At 33.2% G+C, this 7,565-nt stretch overlaps 1 non-coding gene across 1 annotated transcript; it reads left to right on the top strand.

Moving 5' to 3' along the window:
* Positions 1–5,229: 5,229 nt before the first annotated feature.
* On the top strand, positions 5,230–5,301 carry TRNAD-GUC (transfer RNA aspartic acid (anticodon GUC)). The gene has a single exon. It is a non-coding gene; the product is annotated as a tRNA-Asp (tRNA).
* The last annotated feature ends 2,264 nt before the right edge of the window (positions 5,302–7,565 follow it).

Genomic DNA, 7,565 nt, shown 5'->3' on the forward strand with positions numbered 1-7,565 from the left:
TTATGATCAAAAAATATCAAAAATCTTGACACACAATTTGTTGCTACATGGAGAAACAAAAGGTGTTAATTTGATTGCAAAACAGAATTATTAACATATTTTCATGATCACAAAAACCACAAGAATATATGAATACATATGATACGATTATTGAATCATAAGTTCATAACCCACTAAAATTATACTAAATCCAACAATTGCTAGCTATAATGACCAAGTCAAAAAGTGTTTAAGTTGGAGCATATACCATTGACTTTTATAGTCAAAATGATCAATTCAATGATCATGATGAGAAGTGTCAAATATATACATTGATTAACTGAATGAACAATTATCCTCTTTGGATAATATACAATCCAATCATTAACTAAAAACAGAAATAGCAATTTTTGTAAACTCATGATTCAACTACTTTCATCCCATTTTCATAGCAATATCAAAACACATTAAAAAAAAAAAAAAAAAAAAAAACTTCTATAAACAAACAACATCAAAAACATCAATACAATATCAATTCTAACAAATGAGCTATTTGTAGAATTTAACAGATATGAAAACACAAACATGTTTATACAAAGATGTAAACATCAAATTTAGTAAAACCATAAGACCATAAAAGTCTATCACGATATGAAACTCACATTTTGTGAAAAACTAAGATAAGATCAAGAATTACCTGTAAAGATAGTCAGTGTGTTATGTTTTGCCCCCCTTTTGCTTAATGGAGTGAAGAAGAATTTTGGGTATTATTTATAGGGATGAAAAATGTAACTAGAGTTCAAAATTAAGAAGCCAAGGTTAGTAAGCTAAACTGAAGTAGTTAAATGGGTGTGTTTTGGAGATGATTGTCTTGTGTGCTTACGTGGACGGTTATAATTGGTTTGGTTATGTAAGTGGGTTTGATTACAAGTTTTTTGATGATCCCGTAACGTTGTACTTGGTTACGTAGATGGCAATAAAACGCGGTTTCCTGTGAAGCTTCATTTTCAAACATTGATTCCGTACATTTGAAAGAATCAAAATGCTATTTGTATTTTCGAATTTTGTTATATCGTATGTGTTCTTATTGTTGGTGATTTTAGTGTTATCAACAATCATTTTAGTTAATTGGGATTTACTTGAAAGCAAAGGTATTCAAGTTATACTTATAACGGGTTTGGAGAGTGTGGAGTACACGCCCGTAAAAGTTAACTTGATACTGTTATGGAAATTGTGGTATTAAAAAGGTTTAAAATTCCACCATTTTCCATTAGGTGTGAACGAAAAGTTGTGTCTTTTCGTTGAAGGGTTACATCCTTTGGTTAAAAGGTTGCGTACTTTCACTCGCACCTTTTCGCTTCCTATAAATATAGGAATATGTTTTTGCTTTCTTTTTAACAAACAGAAAACACACACATACTCTCTAACAATTTGATCAGTGATTTCGTTGCCAAAAACACTGATTGCGTTCTTGTCTTATCCCTGTAAAGATTTCGTGCAACCAAGGCAATCGTAGGGTCGAAATACTTTATAGAGAAAGTGAATACACGATTCAAGAACGAATCCGGCAGTCAATTTATAACCCTATTTTCTAACAAATCTATAAAGTATTTTATCGGATGATAAACCTTTGAAGTGTCTTTGTGTTTTCTGCCAAATTGTGAATTTTGTAACATAATTGATATGCGCATGGTTTGATGACGTGGGAAGGCATTACGGGATACCAATAATAGAAATCATCACTTTTCAATACTGGGAAACATGAAAGAAAATTAGATGGATGTTTGGTTTTCCTGTGGAAGGAATCTTCAAACAGCAAAGACCGGGAAAATTCATGAGAAAGGCTGCACGTGGTTTTGAATTTTATTAACTCCATGATATGGATATATCTTAAGTAAGTGTCATGATTTATTTCATGAATTATTGGTCGGTCACCCTTTTCAAAGGTGGAAATCCGGTCAAAAACGTACGGCTTGTTAAAGGGATCGGGATTACTTTATGGATTCCTTAAACTTGATGAAGATTTGAACGGTGGAACAACCAACACGCGAGTACGCATCCTCTATCCATCTTATTTAATTTTATGCCATGTTTGTCATAAATTGAAATGCATGCATGAAACTTAAATGAACAAATTAACAAGATGCCATATGTAACTAAATTGAATATGGTTGTCATGCGTACAAATTAGTGTTAGTAATTCATGCGTGTACAGTTAACCAAACTGAATACGTACAACGATATTTATGTGTAATACGTACAACAATATTTATGTGTTGTAATTTCTGGATCTATCTTGAAATTTTATAAGGACACAAGTGATCTATGGTGTTCCCACACTTTCAATTATCAACCGACTTAATTAATAATTTCGGTTACGCACCAATTTTCAAATAAAATGTCTAAAGGAATTGCCTATGAGGCTATGATGGCCCATGCATTTGAATACCTTTGACGGTTAATATTAGATTATAGGCAATTAATTGATTGGGTAAAATTATGAGAGGCTGGGATTTATTTTGAAACCATACGAAGTGTCGGTTACTAATGAAGAATGCTGTTGATATGGATATCAATGATAACCGGATATTAAATATCGAATATTGAATATTGGATATTGAATGTATTGATTGATGTCTGTTTACATGTACACGAATTGTATTACGTAGGGAGTATACCATAACTCAAATTGTGGTTAGTGTAAAATGGAATGTTTCTTTTTCATTTACTGAATCATCACAGTTATTCCATGATGAGATTCACAACCACATGTGATATGTGTTAAAAATTGTGATGGGATTTAAGTATTCTAATACTTGAAAAGTGTTGGATTGGATTAAGGTTTAATTCACAATGAAAATCCTTGAGTATTTTAAGGATGTATTGATTCAACTTTTGATCAAGAGAATAATTATCTACAAGTGGTTAGAATATTGAATTGGTATAGATGAAAGAGGTCGCATCTACAAGTTCTTGAGATAGTTAACTTGGTATAGATGATGGATTTTGGATCAAGAATTCATTGTTGAATTATTGACACTATGCCTTGATGTCTTTACTTCTTGTTTTGTTTCAGGAGTGGATCGACTAAGGTATGTTTATAATTATAATCTAACTACTAATGTAATGGTAATAATTGTGTACATAATGATAATAAGGATCTATTATCAAGGGTGTACAAATTATAGGTTTGCATTGGTTAGTTGTGAAAAGTGGACATGTGCAAGACTTATCAATCAGATGACTTTAGTATTTGCAAGTCTCTTATGAAAAAATAAGGATTTGGTAAATCCTTGGATAAAAGGATTGAAAAGGGAAATAGATTGAAGTCAAAATGAATAAGATTAAAGTTCATGGTGGTCTCAAGTTATGAGATGTGATATGACTAAGGCATGTATATAAGTGAAAGTCTAGACAACTATGCCTTAGACAAATTGCGTTTCGTGAGGTGATCACGAATGGAGTGATGTATGTGAATTTTGTTGGGTCACAACAAAATTGGCAAATCACTAGATAAAAGCATTAGCCGGAAGCGCGCAATTTGGCTAATGTTATGGGATTGAAGTCCAACCAGATCTTCCAAAGTGAGACGCCCAATTCCCTTCTAGTACAACGCTAGGAGCTGAATTCAATGAGGTAAGCTTACTTTCTGAAGATTGAAACACATAAATATACTGATCCCAAAGTATGTGTTTAGACCCGTAAGTGGAGTTAGGTTGAAGTTTAACTTCTTAATAGTTCTTTTGAAAAATTGCAAAGGCGGGTGCAAGACTAAAAGAGCTACCTATGTGAACATGAAGTTTTGCCGCTTCAATGGAGCTTTGGACTTAGCTGCCAATATGTTCACTGAAGGATTGGGACACATGGCTTATAATAGTGTCAAGATTGTCTTAGGGATATGTAAGAAACTGATGTGTATAGTATTTTATAGTTTTCATATGAATTGAAGGGTTCAATTCTTCGTGAACACCCTGATTTTCGAATTCTCGTAAATATTATACTAAGTGGAAATTCAATTCTTCATGAACATTTCCATTTATGCATTAGTTTGTTCTGTTTGTTTAATTATTTTAGTAAATCAAGGATTACACTAAAATGGGGGGGATTTGTTGGTGATTTTAGTGTTATCAACAATCATTTTAGTTAATTGGGATTTACTTGAAAGCAAAGGTATTCAAGTTATACTTATAACGGGTTTGGAGAGTGTGGAGTACACGCCCGTAAAAGTTAACTTGATACTGTTATGGAAATTGTGGTATTAAAAAGGTTTAAAATTCCACCATTTTCCATTAGGTGTGAACGAAAAGTTGTGTCTTTTCGTTGAAGGGTTACATCCTTTGGTTAAAAGGTTGCGTACTTTCACTCGCACCTTTTCGCTTCCTATAAATATAGGAATATGTTTTTGCTTTCTTTTTAACAAACAGAAAACACACACATACTCTCTAACAATTTGATCAGTGATTTCGTTGCCAAAAACACTGATTGCGTTCTTGTCTTATCCCTGTAAAGATTTCGTGCAACCAAGGCAATCGTAGGGTCGAAATACTTTATAGAGAAAGTGAATACACGATTCAAGAACGAATCCGGCAGTCAATTTATAACCCTATTTTCTAACACTTATGATTACTTAACTCGGATTATAATGAGTGTTTACGATATGTAAAATTAGGTGTTCACTTTATATTTATCATTCAAAGAGATCAGATATGTTATTTAATTGGTGAAGAGTGAAATTCATAAATAATAAGTACTAAAGTTATGTGTAAATTAATAATTAATAATTAAAATTAAAATGAACATTGTAATGAGACGATAAATGTAATAAATATGACATATGCAAACAATAGGGACAAATAAATGTTACTCACTATAAATGTGTTTATTACTAATATATGCAAACTAATAGAATATGAGTAGTGATACATCTACTTTCAATTTTGATAAATCTGACTTACTTTCATGCATTAGTTATACTGTACAAACCAGTAAAGCATGATAAAAGTGAATTTATCAAAATTAAAAGTGTAAATATCAACGACCAATATTAATATGTTTATCATAAAAAAGAGACAACCTAGTTTGTTAATCAAATTTTGTTAATGGATGTGTAAAAATAGCATTCTTTTATACTTTCGCAAATTGTTTTATATTTATACACCTCATTGCCTCTATGCCTGGAAATTAAATCACTCAGTCCCTTTGAAAAAATGTAGATATGAATAGTAGCTTTTATGAAGAATTAACAAAAATGTCGTTGTAGTATAGTGGTAAGTATTCCCGCCTGTCACGCGGGTGACCCGGGTTCGATCCCCGGCAGCGGCGTTTATTTTTTTGGATTCAAGCTAAAAAAAACTCTAGAAGTTTTAAAATTAGAACAGATACACGGGTTAGGAGCGCTTGGTTTGATTATACTCCGTACTTCGTCAACGTAACTCCAAACTAAAGATAACAAGTACGGAGTATATGACTTCGAGAAATTATTAACAATTTAACAAGTGTGTTTTTTGGGGGATAAATAAGTATGTTGTTGACGTTGTTAATAAAATGGTACGTTTGCAACATTGGAAATAAAAATAGTAAGTTGACGATACGTAGCTTTGACCCTAACACTTAATTCCTTGTTACAGTATCGTTTTACAAAAAATATATTAAAAGGCTTTATTAGATAAAAGTCAACCGTTGAATCGGTTACCAACTTACCACTGATAAAAGGTGAGTTCGAGACAAGTTTTGAAACTATGTTGTCAACTTTGTTAATATAAATCACATATAGTCACCTCTTGCGTCCAGGTTTACTAGTCTATTTAATTTTGATCTTGATATTAAATTAATGGCAATTCACGAGTGGGGATAAGTTTGTTGATGGATCGTGCAACGGAAATGGTATCGTCCCTTGAGGTCGTGTAGATATCTCGCTACTTTCGATGACCTCAGTTCTTTTGTTTCAAGGGATGAACCAGATACTCGGCTTTGTTCGATTTCAAATGAAGCTAGCTATCAAGTAAAAGATGGGAGTGTTAGATGGATTATACTCTTGGACTATTTGGCCCGTGTTCTATAAGGGTCCATTTAGATTACCTAGTCCATTAAGTTTTTTGTTAGCCTACTATTATATATGTATGTATCAATCCACGACTGGACTGGGAATCTAAATGGACCCTTATAGAACACGGGCCAAATAGTCCAAGAGTATAATCCATCTAACAATGATAACTAACGATAAATGTTATTGTGGATTCCCTGTCCAGTCGTGGATTGATACATACATATATAATAGTAGGCTAACACAAAACCTAATGGACTAGGTAATCTAAATGGACCCTTATAGAACACGGGCCAAATAGTCCAAGAGTATAATCCATCTAACAGGGAGAATTGCTATCAATAATAGCATTCTACGATAAAATGGTTCTTGTACTGTTGGGACAATACTCTTTCGCGTAAAGTTAATATTTTTATGTGGAAAGTAGGGTTAGACAAACTTCTATCCTGTCTTAACTTGTCTAAAAAGGTTTGGAGATTTTACAAATAGGGTGTCCTTCTTGCGATTTTTCAATTGAATCAACTGATCATATTTTGTTCGATTGTGCTCGTAGGAACAATAACAGATCGAAGTGGAATAGGCTAATTATCTGAAGAAACCGATTGTTTATTTCGTGACTAAATGTTTCGGTTGTAAGTGTGTATACTTGTCGTGTTTCCATGTCCCTGCGTGGACAGTATGTGGCTAAAATTGTTGATCGAGTTCTGCTGATTTTCTACACAAGACATCTGATACATTTGGTCTAAATGGGTGGGTCAATGTCACTTTGTTGCTGTATTTTCGGCACTGTGGCTGCGATTTCGCCCAACTTGATTCTAAGTGAGATTAAGTGTACTGAGGAGGTTTTATGTGGAGCGGAGGCATATTTTGTAGCTTAGAATCGAGTGTACATTTTGTTAATCTTCATTAAAATAAAATCTCTTCTTGCCTTTAAAAAAAAAAGTTTAGGCAAGGATATAACTTTGGACAAATATAGATGTTCCGCTATTCTTCTCGTGGATTCAAGCGAGAGCCTGGCTAGAAAATTAGGACTTTACAACTAGAGTTAAAGACCATATGTATGTCATTCAATCGGCTTACATGTAAATGATGTGGATATTCAAGAAACGATGTGATTTTTTGGGTAGCAACAAGATCAAAAATTCCGAGATTTTTGTTTATGTGTGATATTTTCTTTCATTGAATTAGATATACAAGCAAATGTTGTATTTCAAACGGCCATTGACTATATAAACCGTTGTAAATCTTGATTGTTCCTCCTCTAGTCTCACTCTATAGTGAGTTGTTACTAATATTGCCATAAGGATGACATCGGGTCGGGTTTGAGCCAGGTTTATGTAATCACACACCCCAACCCGATTAAAAAAACCCGTCGGGGACTCGGACCCGGACCCGTCGGGTCCTCATTTTGAAATGTCCCGTTCTTATTGATTAAAAACGTTCCATATTAATTGATTTCGTTGCGAGGTTTTGACCTCTATATGAGACGTTTTTCAAAGACTGCATTCATTTTAAAACAAACCATAACCTTTATTTCATCAAT

This window comes from Rutidosis leptorrhynchoides, chromosome 4 (genome assembly GCF_046630445.1).
Source record: "Rutidosis leptorrhynchoides isolate AG116_Rl617_1_P2 chromosome 4, CSIRO_AGI_Rlap_v1, whole genome shotgun sequence".
In the NCBI taxonomy this organism is placed as follows: domain Eukaryota; kingdom Viridiplantae; phylum Streptophyta; class Magnoliopsida; order Asterales; family Asteraceae; genus Rutidosis; species Rutidosis leptorrhynchoides.